This window comes from Staurois parvus, unplaced genomic scaffold (assembly GCF_062004578.1).
Source record: "Staurois parvus isolate SC_StPar_1 unplaced genomic scaffold, SC_StPar_1.0 ptg000682l, whole genome shotgun sequence".
NCBI lineage: Eukaryota > Metazoa > Chordata > Amphibia > Anura > Ranidae > Staurois > Staurois parvus.
The window spans coordinates 7532254-7550099 of NW_028318478.1; the positions used below are offsets into that span (position 1 = coordinate 7532254).

The following is a 17846-nucleotide window of genomic DNA, read 5'->3' on the forward strand; positions in this document are numbered from 1 at the left end:
TTCAATTTATCACTATCTCCTTTATTAGAAATGTTACTCCAAAACGTTAAAATACATGCAGACAGAACAATATATATAGCAAGTAATTCTTTTTTTTTCTCTTTTTTATTAGCATTGAACATTTTCACAATATATAGTCTATAAAGTACAAAAAACATTAAAAATAATTACATTGGAGGAAGGATCACATCTGTACAACTGTAATACTCAACATTATTTATTCTGAAAAACAGACAGGAAGACTTACATAAATCTACCTTCACATTGTCTAGACGGTACATACATACAAAATGTGCATATTTCGTGCACTGATACCGACCTAATAAACCGTGTAAGATTTGTTTTGCTGGATTTGATGGAGAATCCTGCATTTCACAATTGATGAATTCTGACTCAAGTTTCACCAGCCCATCTGTTATTTGGAAGCTTTGTAAGAGATTGTCAGTTGGTGTGCGCAAATCCAATCCGGTCCACAGTGAGAGTTCAGCGTGATTTATTAATATAGTTATGGAAAAACTTGCGATTGCGTTAAAATTGCAGAGCAAGAGTTAATTCTGTAAAGCATAACACTTGAGGTATTTTCAAGTCTGTGCATTCCATGCTATTTTTTACAAATGGCGGTGGTGTTTTAAATTCGCCAAAGATTTTATTGCACAGATCAACACAGTCAACTGCATGCACTTACTTTGTAAGTAAAAGTCTGTTGATAAAGAGTATCACACAAGATTTTGTTCCTTAAAATACTGGTAGTTTCTGACTGGTAATAATTGTGTGGTTCTATGAGGTGGTGCCTAATAAGGAGAACAGAAAATTGAGTGGAGATAAAATAGCATTGCATAGAAAAAATACAGAGAAGTAAAGGCTTTCAGTGGTGAAATACTGATTGCACAATCTAAGCAGGCCATACACTGTAAGATTTCTCTCAAAACAGCGAGAATGGATGAATCTCCACTGAGGCTATTGTGTTCTGACAGCAGTCAAAATACACAAACAGTAGCTGCATCTGATTTGGATGCAGCCACTATTCAGCAGTCAATTTTCCTCCTGGCTCCTTTGACTTTTACTTTGAAAGATAATTGGTAAGAGGGTAGCAACAGGGCCACCAAGAGCTCAAATTTCAGCTGGCTCTTCGTAACTGGATGAAAATTACTCCATGTATGGCCAACTTTAGGTTTATTTATGTTTAGTGAACTACCCATTTTGATGAGAAAATTAATGTGATATAAAACAACAAATGCAGATACAATAACCCATTCAGTTTAGTAAAATGACCCCCAAGAAATATGTCCAATCTCCAAGAATAACATTTTAGAGGGTAGTTTAAATCCAGTTTTCACTATAGTGACTCTTATACCAGAAATGTTCCATTATAGGGGTAAATGTTTGACCAATTCCATTTTCAATTCAATAGCACACACAAAGGTTCTTTTTTAAAATGCTGAAACCTTTGCCATAGTATCTTATATAGTACCCTCAAACTGTTATGAGCAGCATTAGTTTTCCTTCATTTGAGCAAATCTGTGTTTGATGAATATAGTCATTAGCAAATCAAAAACTTCATTTTCTTTGTAATACAAAATCCTGGCTTGCAAAAACAAGTTTGATGAGGAAGCCATGAACTTTGGCCATTAAGTAAATCATTGAAAGGATAGGTTTCAGCAAGGGCTGTAGAGGGGTCAAATGTTATTGCTAGAGCAGTAATTTAGAAGCTCAGATGTATTGAACATATCATTAACGGCAATAAAGGCTTTAGACTAGCATTGTCTGTGTAAGTCTTAACAGGTATAGTCATGAGCTTTCCATGCGATACTATTCCATTATAATGTTGTATATTATCTTTTATCTTTTAGAATTGAAAGTATCTCTACATGCACAGCTGGACTTATTCAATTAGCGTGAAAAGCAATAGCAACCCAAATTATTTCAGAATACTACAATTTCAGTTGGAATAGTTTTTCTGTTTGGAGGCTACAGATTACTGATCTTTGCATATCTCTACTGCTGTTTGATCTGCTTACTTAAAAAAGTATATTCTGAGAACTGATGCTTACAGTAGCTAATTACTGTAAAGTATTGAAATATCAGAGCAGCTTTATTGTCCTACATCCAAATCAACAATTCTTTTTTTCTATATAATTATACAGTATGTAGTGGGGACACATGCCTGGAATGAGTTGGGATGAGGACCTGTTGGTCCCAATCATATTTTGTATCCTTTTATATCATTAAGTTCTTACACATGTACCATATTCACAATTGGGCATCTTCAGTACAATATATCCCCAAGCTGAGGACAATTATGACAGTAAATTGGGCTATTTAGACCACGAGTGTTTAGGTAACAGGACTCTTGATATTGGACTTTTTATTATCTATGATTAATTATAGGATACCTGAGATAGTACCTGCACCTCTATGATAATCATATCTCTGTGTTTGGTCAGTATACTTCCTCATCTATTAAACCCAACCACAGCATTACCTGCCTGGAGTTTGTATGTTCTCCCTGTGCCTGTGTGGGTTCCCTCCAGGTACCCTGGTGTCCCCCCACACTCCAAGGACATGTTGGTAGGTTATTTGGCTCCTTTCTAAACTGGCCCTAGTATGTGTATGTATGAATGTGCGTTAGGGAATTTGGACTTTAAGCTCCTTGAGGGCTTGGAATTGGGAATTGTGCAATATATAAATGTATAGTACAATTACTTAGAAGATGCATGAGTCCTCTAAAGAATTGTACCTGATATATGTAAAAAAAAACACTATAGAAGAGGAAGACTATTTGCAGTTACTAGCCTTTTAATAACGTTTTGAGGATCCAAACACCATACCAACATTTGCGGTGGACAAAATATTAGAAATCCTCATAACATTAAAAAAATGGTAAAATGAATTTCATATCTGCTTGAAAGTAGTTCCTGCATTTTGCCCGTGCAATGCATGGAAACAGGAATCACAAACATATATCACTAACAATCTTTTTTTCTATGTGTTTTAGGTAAATTGAAGCACCTAACTTAAGTGATTTATGCCTTGGGGATATTGGCCACTAAAGTGCTAGTTCAGTAAGTGCTGCAGTGATCATAAATAAGGCCAGCACACTGCTTCGGGGTACTGTATATCATCTTTGCTCGTTGGAAGGCAGTGTATGACTTCACGAGCAACAATATATACAAAATAAATCAATAATAACCATTGATTAGCTGCTTCCTACTATGAACACATTGTTTAAACATGGCATTATTATGACAAACCCTAGACCATCAGCTGTTCCAGTATTCCTCACAAGAGTTTTCCAGTCTTCTCGAAAAATTTTACATTTAAAGCTTTATCTTTTTAAACAGTGCTAGAAAATAGCTGCAAACCGGCCAGATTGTTAGCACTATAGAAAGGTTTGCACAATATATAGGTAGCAAAAAATATTTTTTGAACTTTTTTCTGCCAATTTATAAAAAAAGTAATGAGGGACATTTGTTTGAAAAATGCTTCTCTCTTTTTGTGCTTTAACAAATGCATCCTAAAAACATAATTTTGTAGTTTATATTAGTAAAATAATAAAGTTCCTGAAAATGGAATATAATCATAGCTCAAAAATGGTCCCGTTTTTAGCCTGTATCAGTGTTTCAAATATCTCCCAGTTTTTTTGTGAATTTATGTGCCACAATATGTGTGTATGTATGGAAATAGGTAAATGTGTTGCATCTTTTTTTATATTCCCAACTGACATTTCCATCTTTGGTAGATGTTAACAGGTTATATCCCAAAGTAGCCATTTTTATATCTTGTGGACTCAAGTGGAGAGACCTTTGCCCTGGTAGCTTACTAGCAGGATCTGCATGCTTTGGGTTTTTAATTTATGTTTTATTAAGAGAATGGATAGCCTTTTCAATGTTTTTAGATGGCATATACAATTAATTGGTTTGATGTAAATAAAAGTATCCATGCTTTAAAATTAAAAATTAATATTTTAAAAACCTTGTTTCTATTTTAATAGAAACATTTGCTATTTTTTATATTTTCTAATTTTTATTAATATATGCAAATAAGCGCCAAATTATTTCCTTATTACATATGCAGGCTCTGCTTCCCTATATAACCACAATGCAATTAGTCAGCTGACCCACTGGAAACAATATACCTCCTGTGTGGCTGATATCTTATCAGTTGATAAGTAGATGTGATAGAGGGATAGCTTTTTTTTTGTTGTCAATGTATAAATCTACTTTTAATACAATAACAAAATATGAGCATACAGTAATAAAATGAGATCAAGCATGTACAGTATGTGAAAGTCTAAAATATACTTCAAGGTATGCACTTAAAATGATAACTCAACATCTCAAAATATGCTACACTTCTCTCTTTAAAGAGTAACTCCATTTTTGTTGAGAAAAAAAACATTCTCCTCTGGGTGATCTATGCACATTGCAGGGATTTTAAAAACCTTTGCTGCAGATTCATACCTTTTATTATTCTGAAGAAATGGTTGTTTGTCTGTGTCATTGTGCAAAGTGAATGTGAATGGAAGTGAAATTATAATCATCAATCAGCTGCTGCACTTGCAGGGTTCTAATAAGGAAAGTGGCAGGGTCTGCATCCCTTTAGACAGGATTTCCCTTTGTGGGTATCCCACCAAAAATAACATTTTTGATGCAGAGGATGCCTAAAATCTCACTTGCATCTTAGTGCAGACTTCTGGGAAAATCAGTGAACCAATCACACAAGCAGGAAATTACTTTTCATCTGTGTACAGTAGGCCCCCAGGTTGCCATATTAAATTGCACTTTACAGAAAATTACAGCACTGAAGATTGAAAAGGAAATGTAATTTTTAACAGCATGCAAATACAATATAATTGTATATGCTATATTATTTTTTGATTTGATATTTTTTTTACCACTAAAGTGGAGTTACCCTTTAAGGATAATGCTCAGGAAGATAGATTTCTTCTGCTGCAGCATGAAGAGTGAATGTCTTGGGGTGGGATCAGATTTGTGAACTTGACTGGGAAAAACTTACCATTGTAATACTTAAAATATGTTTAAAAAAGTGGGTGATTAAGCTCACCCGCATCCTTTCATAATGGAAATATCAGTTGAAGATTGCATTTTTTTTTTTAAGTAGAACGCCACCTGTTCCTGTTATCATCTGTCAAAAAGCTCTTGAGTGGAGCACTTCTGCTGTAGTCCTTCTCCAGCACCTTCTGCTTTTACAGCGAAGGAAATAAGTATTTGATCCCCTGCTGATTTTGAATGTTTGCCAATTGTTTTCTTGGTGACTGTGGTCCCAGCTGCCTGGAGATCATTGACAAGATCCTCACGTGTAGTTCTGGGATGATTCCTCACTGTTCTCATGATCATTGACAGGTGAGGTCTTGCATGGTGCACCAGACCTAGGGAGACTGACAGTTGTTTTGTGTTTCTTCCAATTGCAAATTATTGCACCAACTGTTGTCACCTTCTCACCAAGCTGCTTGGCAATAGTTTTTTAGCCCTGTGCAGCCTTGTGTAGGTCTACAGTCTTGTCCATGACATCCTTGGACAGCTCTTTGGTCTTTGCCATGGTGGAGAGTTTGGAATCTGATAGTTTGATTGCTCCTGTGAACAGGTGCCTTTTATACAGGTAACAAAATGAGATTAGCAGCACTCCCTTTAAGAGACTGCTTCTAATCTCAGCTTGTTACCTGTATGAAAGACACCTGGTAGCCAGAAATCCTGCTGAATGATAGGGGATCAAATACTTATTTCCATCATGAACATGCAAATCAGTGCATAATTTGTTAGACTTGCATTTCTTTTGACTTTTTTGTTGCTATTCTGTCTCTCAGTGTTACAATACACCTACCATTCGATTATTAGACTGATTATTTCTTTGTGAGTGGGCAAACATTCAAAATCAGCAGGGAATCAAATACTTATTTCCTTCACTGTATATCATGTAACTGCCCATTAACACCACTGAAAAAACTCCTCCAAAACACATGGTTCAAGCAGAGTGCAGAAATAAGAGTTTGTATAGTATAGTATCATATAGTATCAAAGTTATATTTTGCTAATGTATAACCTTATAAATTAAAAACACTTTGGATTAGACAGTAGCAAAATTGTAGACAAATATATTCAAAGTTGATATGTTCTGCCCTGCTTTCATGTATTTTTTATGTCTTGTATATAACTGCATTATCATTTTTCTGTAGTATGCTGACATTTGGTGGTGGTTTGAGGCCACTACAATTTGTTTACTGATGTGGTTTTGGTATCTTCCTCTGGATTACTCTCCTGTTTAGAGCTTGTTAGTTTAGACTTAGCTAGACCCTCTCTGTTGCTTCTATGTTCCCTCAGCCAGTTGTTTGTAGGGCTCAGGAAAGTCATTGTCTTCTTACACTTCAAAAGACTGGAAAAGCAACCTCTGTACTGCAATTGTCTGAAATAAAATTGCATTATATTCAATTTCTGTGTCTTAGTGAAAAGTTACGCTGCCTGTGGATGTGCCTAGTCAGCAGGTTGACCCTACTGTCTGGACAGCCTGGGTTTGAGGATGTATATCAATGCAAAAGAGGCATTTAAACAGATTAATAACTATGAACTAATCCCATGAATGAATGAACTAATAACTATGAACTGTCCCACTAGCCAAAAAAATATGTTTCTGTTACTTTTCTAATCCATGCATCCTTTTGGTGGACATAGTTTGATTCGGACCTCACTTTTCTCTACTAAAACAACACAGCTTGGTCAAGGTCTGTCCCAGCCTGGAATTGAATAGTGAAGGAACAGATGCACACCAATCAGGTCAACTATACTCCCTCCTCTCCTATCAGCCATTTCCCTGTGCACTGTTGCACAACAGTTGTAGCAAAGCCTGATTGATTTATGATTTAGATTGCTGCTATTTCCTTTCCCAGACTGAACCCTGCTGTGCAGGGAAGTTTAGGAAGCTGAAAAGAAGACAGATTGAGGTACTAATTAAAATGCATGTAAGGCTATTTGATTAATTCATAATTAAGTTCAATGGGGGAATATATATCTGTCTACAATTCTGCTTTAATACCAATATATTTCATAATAACGGTGCCATTTAGTTAGGACAGCAGAATGTACAGTATATCCATCAGTATATATAACCCATTTATCACTGAATAAAAGTGATGCTTCTCACATTGGAATTTCTAATGAAACACAGTAGCATTCAGGGCAGTGCCAGCCAGACTGCTTTGTTAACCGAGCTCACTTTCTGTTCTGTATCTCTTTTCAGTGTCTGGTTTTCAATAGACTGAAACCTGGAAAGTGTCTGAAAATGACGACTTGCCAAAACTTGACTGTGCAGGTAAACTGCGGAAGAGTGACACGAGCCTGCTACTTGAGAAATGAGGCCGCCAAATCCCACTCACTAAATAGAGTATTATTTTTTTTTGTGTGTATATTATAAAGGGAAGATGGAGAACAGCAAGCTGTCTTTAGCTACACAGTATATAAGGAACTTATTTTAATTGTCAAACGAGGCCATTTTTGAGCTGCCTATTATATGTGGAAAAATGTTTTTTTAATATAATCTACAGACATAGTTGATTTAAGGAATCATTTTAGATTACATATAAGTAAAATTTAACTAAATGTAGTTCCTTCTATACCACTCAATCCTGTACATCCCTTTACCCTTCTGCTTCCACGTAATATAAAGCAAACCTGTCCTATCTGATAGGTCACCAACCTGATATAAAGGGGCTTATTTACTGTATAAAAAAAATTCTCTTTAAATTATTATTAATACTACTAATAATAATAATAGTAAAGATGGAAAGTTTAAGCCTCACAAAGGTAGTTAACAGGGAAGGAGAGACCAATATAGTTAGGATCCTGAAGACCCTGGAGTTCAAGGTGACCAGTCACTATTTTTGAAGTTTGACAGAAGGTGTGGGTAAGACGGTGATGATGATGAAAGGTCTCGGGTGAGTTAATTAAAGTGTAATTGCAGCAAAAACTTGTTTTCTTGTTTAAGCCTCACAAAGGTAATTAGCAAGGAGGGAGAAAGCTGTGCAGTAAGGATCCTGAAGACCCTGGAGTTCAAGGCAACCAGTCACCATTTGTGAGGTTTGACAGAAGGTGTAGGTGAGAGGGTAATGATGGTTAAAGATCTTGGATGAGTTAAGTGGAATTGCAGCAAAAAGTTTTTTACTAGTTTTGGATATAATAGGGAAGGTTTAGAACCTCTGTGAAATGACTGACATCTCAGCTTTATAAATTTAGTAAAGTATGCAAAAAACCTTATAAAGATGAGATTTCTGAAAACTGCTATTTTTGTAGTCATGAAAAGTTGTATTTTTCATATTTATATAGAGGTTCTAGAAGATAAAAGCACATATATTTTGCATCTAGTTTAATGCAGTCGAAACCCCCAAACCTGACTACTCAGTTTGGAAATGAGTTCACCAATCCTTGCATCCCTGAATGGTTTGACATGAACCTTACAAACCAATAGAGGGGCTCACATTAAAGGAAGCATGCCAGAGTGCCAACCTATATGCTTACTAAATGCCTGAGTTCTGGAGCTCCAAGGGCGGGCCATAAAATTACAAAGGTACATTTAGGCACATCTTGGCTTCTGGATTTTTTGTCAGATTGGCTTCCTGATAGACAGTTTTTTTTTTATTTCATTTTTATTTAAGGAAGACCAAATTACTGCCTCCTGACACAGCAATTTCTTTTTACTCGTGGCAACTGTGATTATTGCAGTTTCTGACAAAAATAGGAACAGATCTAGGACATGGTTCAGCAAGGGTATATTCTTGTTTAAATGAAAGTATGATAGTTTCGTTCAGACATTATACCCATCATTTTTTTTCCAGATAACCTATTTTGACTTTGAGGCTCTTTATTATCTTCATTTGTATGATCTAACTGTAAAATAGTTACACATCCCCATGGTTCTTCATCTACACCCATAAAGTAATCCTTCAACCAATATCTGTGCTATTTTAAAAATATACCAACCACTACAGGACATTGTTTTCATAGCACAGTGAAATTGGTTCCTGAGCTATAGAATGATACGTTTTATAAAGTACATGTAGTACATGGACATGTCAACCTCCACCCAGACTGCTTTGAGTCGTCTGGGCTGTTGAGTCCCATAGCAGTCATATGAAGCATTGTCTAACCATAACATTTGGAATCATACCCCATATTCAATGTCTATGGGTAGCTTTGCTGAGGAATCATGCTTCTGAATAAAATGTATATTATATTAGTTTACATTTTGTTTTAGCAGACTCAATCATAAATGGATGGTTCTACTGCAACCCAACGCACATAATAAAGCCACCAAACCCACGTAGAAAGTGTAAAATGAGTCGAGCACATTTACTTTCAGACCTGGAAGGCGAAGTTTATTTTAGGTCAAACTTTAGGAGGTGTTAATGCAGAACTGGATTTTGCAAAGGAAACAGCATCTACTTTGCCATTACGTGCCAACTATAGCCAAGAAATGAAAAAAAACTAATACTGCCAGAGATTAGGTCATGACACAGTTGCTACACTTCACAAAGACAGCAGTCTCTGCCAGCAATATACATATTTATGATTACAGAATGTGAAGCACTAGGAAAACGTCAGAATAGCAATAAAGATGTAATTTAATACAGCTGTGAACATTAAAATGCAATGATGTGCATAACTATTAACTTGCATAACCAAAAACTACAATTCTGTCTTCCCTTAAATTTATATCATTCAGCATGCAAGGATTTGACAGAGCATAATTGTATTGTATAGTGTGCAAATTACTTCCAAGTTTAAATATACATCACAGTTTCAATGTATAAAGTGTTTTCAAGTTAAATGGATTATTTTCACTCTTCAAGTCCTACTGTGATAGCTTTTCATTTTTTATCACGGTTATCTAGACTGCTTAATTCCTTCCAAATTGCTGGAGAGTGTATTTGGTAGAATTCATTTGATACCAAGTGTTTCTATTGCTCCCCAATAACCAATTCAAAGTTTAAAGAACCATTCACACATTGTAGTTCTCAATGATGTGCATTTTTTACTGTGATGGCAAGCGTTGCATCTGCCCATTAATTTCTTACAGGTTTGCAATAGGAGTACAAACACCAAATAACATACCTGACTCCTTTTTTCCAACACACTGTAACAGAGAACATGTATTTTCACAAATGTGTGTTGCGGTGTGGTAATGGGTCAGTTGCAGTTTACTGCCTGGATGTGCATACATTCCAAAGAGCATATGCACACCACATTGGTTCAATGTGTCTCAATGCACATGCTAACACACAAGTATAGGTGAAAAGTTAACATAATTCTGCGATTGTATTTTCCACCACAGGCTGAACTTTAAACAGCTTAATATACAGTTGACATACACATAGGTGAACTTTCTTATCTGGCAAGGTACTTTTGCCCAACCACTTCTGTGACAACTGCTTTCTCTGTTATGAAAAATTCCAAAGATCCGAACAGTTGCATTCCAAGAAGACATCTAACTTTATCAGCACAATAAAATCACTCAAATACAGCACCTTGACACCATGGGTAGGAATAAGAGTGCTATAGAGTAGGATAAGCATCGATGCGTTGACACCAAAGGTAGAGATATCTGTCATAAATAAGCGCAAGAGTGCAAAATGCATTGACTGTTATCCCTGCGCCCATGGTGTCAAGGTGCTGTATTTGAGTGATTTTATTGTGTCAATAAAGTTGGATATCTTCTCGGAGTGCAGCCATCAGGATCGGAATTTTTTATGCATACAGTCAATTGAACTGGGCTGGCACCTGAATTTGCGAGAGGTGTGGAGGACAGCAGTAGCAGGCTTTTCTTGAGCAGCGGCTCACTGTTAAATTCTCTGTTAGAATTAAGTAGTTGTCAGCCTGCAGCCTGGACAAAGAACGAGCAGCAACACACTGATAAGTCATCAGACACTTTGTTAATATTATATTACTAAAAAACAGATTGGTTAACAAATGTTGGTCAATACACAATAATATTTCTGCTCCACTCTCTGCAGGTTGACCATGCACTACAAGGAGTCTGTGGACCAACAGATAACTATTAACAAATGGAATAACTGACCTGTGTTTTCCAGGTTTCACACCACTAACCTGACCACTAAACACTTTCCACTGATTACACTTCATTTCTGCGCAGTGCAGCTAAACCTTCAGCATCAACTCGTTTCTATCTCAAGACACATAGCTGAAGAGCTGACTTTCTACATTGAATAATATCAAAGTAATATGCATTATTTGTTAGAAAGCCATTCGGAATTCATATAACTATACAACATACAACTATAATCTACCGTGCAACACGAACAAAATACAGTTTTTCCAAATCTGTAATATTTTTACTTTCATAAAAATTACAAATACTCAAACTTCACTATCAGTATCCATCAAATGACTGCTTCTTCTCTATCTCCTTTGTACTATTGCCTTCCTTTAATCTTCAATATAAAATGACCCCAATAGATCATAATCTGAATCCATTATAGATCTGTTATTGGCATGATATTAGAACTGACTGCTTGAAGTGCTGATTGAGGTAGTCTGTGCTAAAGTGTACATTAAGTTTATCAGAGGTGTCTGTAGCAGCACTCCATGTCTTACTGGGCCCTGCTACGTACAGTATATTTTACATGTAAAGTCATTGATTGTCTTAAATTTTAATATGAATAATTATATGAAATGTTTGCTCTATAAACCTTAAATAACATATAGACCATGGAAAAATACAGACATTTTGTTTTATATGTTTTTGCTTGTAGTACTAATTAAGTGTAAATAAATTACTGTCTTGGCGATTATCTATGTTGTATTAAAGTTTACCCTGTTTTGAAATTGAAAAAAATGCACAGTAAGAAACTAGTAATTCATTTCTTCATTGTAAAGAGTATTGTAATGTTGAAACCACGTTGCATAAAGCTAGCCATTTACAATTTTGGCAGTTTATTAGAAAATGATCCAACTGTTATCCTTTGTATCTCTGAGATACATATATACACGATCACATGAATGCTAAGAGCCAACAAGCTGTGTACAATATGCAGTAACCCATAGCAAATGATCATGGGTCATCTTTTACTGAACTGGCAGTAAACAGGTTGCCAAGTGTTTGCTTCAGTTGCATTTCTCTTTGCCATGCTTTATTGAAAGAGACAGATATTTTATAGGTTCATTCAGACTTCCTCTGCCCCTATTTATTTTTTTGTATTTCATAACATAGGCAAACTGTATGGACAATCCAATATACATTATTTTCCACTGGACCCATTTTCACCAAGCAAGGTATTGTGAGTAAATGCATTTTACAGGCACTTTCACATCCTTCATAGGAATGAAAAAGAGAGCTTGTAAAATGCATGGACATGTTTTCATGTAATTTATATGTATTTACAAATTTTATAACTTTCAAAGTGACAAAACAGGGTATTACGTAAAAATGTGAAGTGTAAAAATGTATACAAAATGTAAGTGTACAGGTACTGCATCCAGCAGTGCACTGAAATGCATATATGTATATCGGTGAAAAAAAGATTTTGTTTTTGAACATGTGCAAAGTAAATGACTCATGTCACAGAGCAGGACCCACTTCTCCATTGTTAGTATGCTATCACATGTTTAACGCCTTTGTTCATACCAAGCAGAAGAAGGGTCATCATGTGCTCCTACCTTTAGTAAGTGAGATTATAGAACTCGTACATAAATGTTAGCTTTGTCTTGTATTCATTAGCAGTACTAGCAAAGACCGGCTATCTAAGTTCCCCAGTAAAATATATCAATGTGCTGTAATACATAAACTGGAGTACAAAGTGGGATCACTCCAAAGACATGCTGGTAGGTGAATTGGCTCCTGTCTAAATTGGCCCTAGTATGTGTATGTATGAATTTGAGTTAGGGACTTTAGATTGTATGCTCCTTGAGGGTTAGGGACTGATGTGAATGTACAATATATATGTAAAGCGCTACGTAAATTGACAGCGCTATACAAGTACCTGAAATAAATAAATAAATCATTCCAACATTGTGAAGTGCTTGTCTACATGAGGTCTTCAGTGTTGATATGGCATCGCCTGAAATAGGTGCATTCACCGATAAGTGACTAAACACCCGCAAACCTGCTGAAGGAACACTAATGACTATAATGACTGCATTTAACCTGCCAGTAGGCATTACAGTGTGCAGTGATTCCAACAGTATATATATACTATGTGCCAAGATGATGTGGTTAAATTCCCTGAAGCAGTAGAAATAGTACGTTTGGCTTAGTGAATAAAGTGAAGCTGTGTTCACATCAACCATCCAATCCTGAAAAATGTTGCCAAGCATACTGTTTTTAAGCTCCTGTACATGATTGGAACATAAATTTACTTTATTCACTTATCTAAGGGCTCATTCATGCCATAATGCAGGAATTATCATGCGGATAACATGCACTTGCTGGCATGTATTTTTTTCATTGCACTGCAATGTGTTATTAACAAGTGTTGCAGTGCACTCTTTAACTTATTTCTTTTTGGACCTATACACTTTAACCAAGTGCTACAAATTACAGAACGTTGCAATGAGCTGCACTGAGCTGAAATGCAACTTGTCCTGTTTTTTCCCAGCGCACCACAGAAAATAGGACGGTTTACTTTGTCCTTGTGTTGGGATGCAATCCAACACTGCTAGTGTTCATAAGCCCAAAATAAAACATTCTCTGCTCCAATCAAACCCAATTATAGTCAAACGCTTCAAGTAAAAGATGCAAAGGTATAAATCCAGCTAAGAAATCCACTTAAAATAAATGTTTGTTTGTCATTTATCCTTCGGAGAATTTAGAAATGAAATGATTTCTGCACCCACCTGCTCCATCTATTCCTCTGTTCCACTGTAAGTTCAAGTTGTAACTGTGTTATATTATGGAGCAAGTAGAACAAAATACAATACTCTCAAAAGCAAATAAGGGGAAATAATTAATACTCCATAGCAGTAGAGTATGGGAATTGCCAGATATTGGACTGAAGTCCTAGGAGATTTAAAAAGCCAGTGTAATTCAAACCAATCAGCATCCTGTCACAAGTGAAGTATCAGGTTTGGGTGCTACAAACTTTCACAAATATCCTAGATAATAACAAGAGAAGTTGGCTTATTGTATTATCAGTATCAATGATACCCAATTGAATTCAGACACATAAAACATATATTCCATAAAATGTGTATGACATGGTTTAGAAATGGTTTCACTGTATGATACTAACATGTGGAGAAATTAAACTGAATGGTTGCTGGATGGATTAGATGCACAACATTGAAATGTACAAACCGGTGCCATTATTGTGCATTGTATTTATAGAATCCCACAATGCTGCAGTAAGCCAGATATGTCAGTACCTGTTAGAATCAATGGGGTTGATATACTAAAACTGGAGAGTGCAAAATCTGGTGTGACTCTGCATGGAAACCAATCCACTTCCATTTTTTTTTTATCGTTTAATTGAACAAGTTAGAAGCTGCTTGGCTACCATGCACAACTGCACCAGATTTTGCACTTTACAGTTTTAGTAAATCAACCCCAATGTCATTCATGCTAACAAAAAAGTTAATTTATTGTTGTGAAGAGGTTGTATCTAAAATGACATATACTCATTACTGAACTGAATATCATCATGCATAGTTTACCACTTGTATTTGTGGTGTTCACAACAATCAGATCTGATTTATGGGCCATATTCTATGAACTTATGTATAATATTACTATTTAATCTTTTAAATTGAAGAAAAATAAATTAGTGGCCTTCCCCCTTCCCATGGCCTTTGCAGAAAAAAAATGTATAGTTTTGGTGATTGGTAGTAAACAGCCTACCCTCTGCCTGAGACTAGATCAGTAGTTGCCAACCCTATCCAGGGCATATAGGTTTCCTTAGAACTGGGTGCATACTCTATGATGGATAGGTGAATCTTTGGATCTGACTCATAAGGAATAAAGGCTAGTCTCTAAAGACCCTGTCTTCATCTTGGTGCATATTTTTATTATGTCTGATCCACTGAAATCTAGCAAACTCTGCACCAGCCCTGGGCTGACAAGATGGGAAAGGCATTTGTACTGCAAATTACTTCTGTTTCTTTAATTTAGTTGCATATATGGAGGCTAAAGGCAATAGATATGAAATGTTTGAAGGAAGTTAAACTTATCCTTTAAATTTCATATGGGGCACCGGTCTCTATGCTAGAGCCATGAACAATTTGGTACCCTAGGCCAGACACTTCTTTTAGTACAGCAGTTCTCTCCTATATCCCTACCCACATTCTGACCTTCTATATGTTCTTCTCCTATCATATTCCAAGTGTCATGTGCCCGCTCAATACTATATTGCAAAGTGTAGGGCGAGCCAATATGCTAAATTGTTTGTCAAATGTTGGTGCAATGAACGTTAACGACTAATCTGCTTTATTTTATGTCTACTGTTCTTCCCCCGTCCATAGACCGTCCTTACTTTTCACTGTATTCAGCTACTTTGTACTGCAGACTTCCTCTCATACAAGTAATCATTACATGTTGAGGTTTAGGTGTCATATCATATTTGGGTCTAAGTCTGCAGCAAAGTTGAGTCAATGGGTGGGGTATGAAGAGCTGATACTTTTTAAAACAGTGTCAGACTAAAGGCAAATTAGCACACAGAGTGAAATTTCACAAATAAATATTTAACAATATGATCTGACCTGTAAATTTATGACTACTATTTATCATTCCATCCATGTGCCCTCCCTCCAGCTACCGGCAATCTAGGTGCCGACCTAGTTTGCTGAATCCAAAAATGGTCCTGACAATACTATTGCTTGATTTTTATTCCAACGCGTGCTTATGATATTTGAAAAACTCTAAACTTGTGCTGGGATGTCTGCCAAGGCTTACATTTATATATAAGCCTGGCCCAAAGCCAAAGGGCATGTGTCAGTATTACGTATAGTATATATTATGTTAAAGTGAAAATGTCTTATTGATCACAAGGATGTATTTCATACTGAGAATGAGTACAAATATTTTTATGTAATTGAATTGTAATTGACTCTGTTTGCAGCAGGGTTTCACAGTTAGCAAGCCAATATAGGGCAAGGCACAATCATATGTTTTCAGATGTATTCAAGGCCATGCTTTTATTAAAGACACATTTATATTGTTTGCTGGCTTGGCAAACTTGTGTTTACTACAAACTTTCCATCAACGTAAGAGGCGATTAAATTGGACTTTTATTTAGATCATGGCTCAGTAAAAGTGAACACAGATTTTCTGCTATAAAATGAAATGCATACGTTGACCAAAAACTGAATTTATTTACTGTAGGAAATTTCTTTTAGACACACCACCCAGAAAATGTGACTGGCTCTTGTGAGACGTACTCTAGATAGAAAATGTATAGTAAAAATATGTAAAAGTAAATTTTTTCTTTCAAACGTTATTACCAAAAACTAATAAATTTAAGCAACCCTGTTACTGAAAGAAAAAAAAAGATTAAAACCAAAAGCTCTAGAAATTAAAATGAGGTCATACTTACCTGGTCTGTTCATGGAATCTTAGCAATGCTGCAAGCCATGCAAAGTTGCCTGATTAGTCTTCAAATTAAGCACACACTTTTGCTCCTGTCCTCCACCACGCTCAATGGTTCATCCTGCAAGCCCCTACGGCGCTAGTAGAGCCCAATGCGGTATGCAAACCTGGAAGTGTGTTCGATTTGAATATTCTTCAGGTAGCTTTGCAGTGCAGCAGACTGAAGACACCTATAATGGGCACTGGACTAAGTAACTATCACTTTCCTTTACAAGAGCGTTTTTTGGTGACAGGGTAACTTTAACCTGGAGCTTACTTGTGTCTCAAGTTCTGTTCTCACAAGTTTCCATTTTCCTCAAACTGCAGAACATTATGGGATATGCTATAAATAAAACTAAGATGGCATTTCTATAATTATATAAGGATGAATACTTAATGCAGAATATTAAAGGCTAATTCTACCCAAAACTGAATCAAATTTCAGAATATAAATATGACAAATGATTGAAAAATTCATTGGGAGGTGATGCCTTGACAATTGCAAACAAATCTTGTCCAAACAGAGCAACTAACAGGAATAGCGCTGTCTGAAGTACATAGCAGTTGTCATACAGCTGCGGTAGAACAGTTTGGCAGGAATTAGCCTTTTATGTGCCATGTTATATAAAAATAAGTGAATAAAATAATAAACAAATGTCAAAGGATGTAAAAAAACAAGACCATTTGTGATTGTTTAGTCTGACTGGGTAAAAAAGAATGCTTTATTAAATGGATAAACAGTTAAACTAAGAATGAAAACCACACATAAAATTGTTTACAAAAATGTATAATTTGTGAAAATCCTGTATATTCTTATATCATCAAATTAATAAAAAAAATGAAAATGTAATAATACATGCAAAACATTGTAAGTTATTACTATACAAAAGCCTCCTAACTTAGGATAACCTTTTTTTTCTTTACAAAAACATTTTTAAATGGCAGAATCATAAACTTAACTAATTGGAAGGCAGAAATTCAAGGATAATTGTAAAAATTCAAGTTTAAACCATATCATGCAAGATGCACAATGCTAAAAAGGTGTTTTCATTGAGAAAAATTATGGCTTACTGTACAGTTTATCTATGTGGGCAAAACATTGAACCCTTTTTTATGGTAGTAGTAAGGCCCAATTACTAATATGAATTTATATAAAACTTATATACTACAACCACAGCAACCAATCACATAATGTCTTTAATCCATCAAATGCAGTTAAGTTAGCAACAGTGTTTATTCTACAGTTCTCCTAACTTGTATATTAATAG

At 35.7% G+C, this 17846-nt stretch overlaps 1 protein-coding gene across 2 annotated transcripts in view; it reads right to left on the reverse strand.

Annotated features, from left to right (window-relative positions):
- The window catches only part of KLF13 (KLF transcription factor 13), a 127197-nt gene continuing 109351 nt past the window's right edge, over nt 1–17846 (reverse strand). For both annotated transcript variants that reach the window (XM_089652437.1, XM_089652436.1), the window contains one exon: nt 1–17846. This exon is cut by the window's right edge and continues 12405 nt beyond it. The gene's annotated coding sequence lies outside the window, so the exon portion shown is untranslated.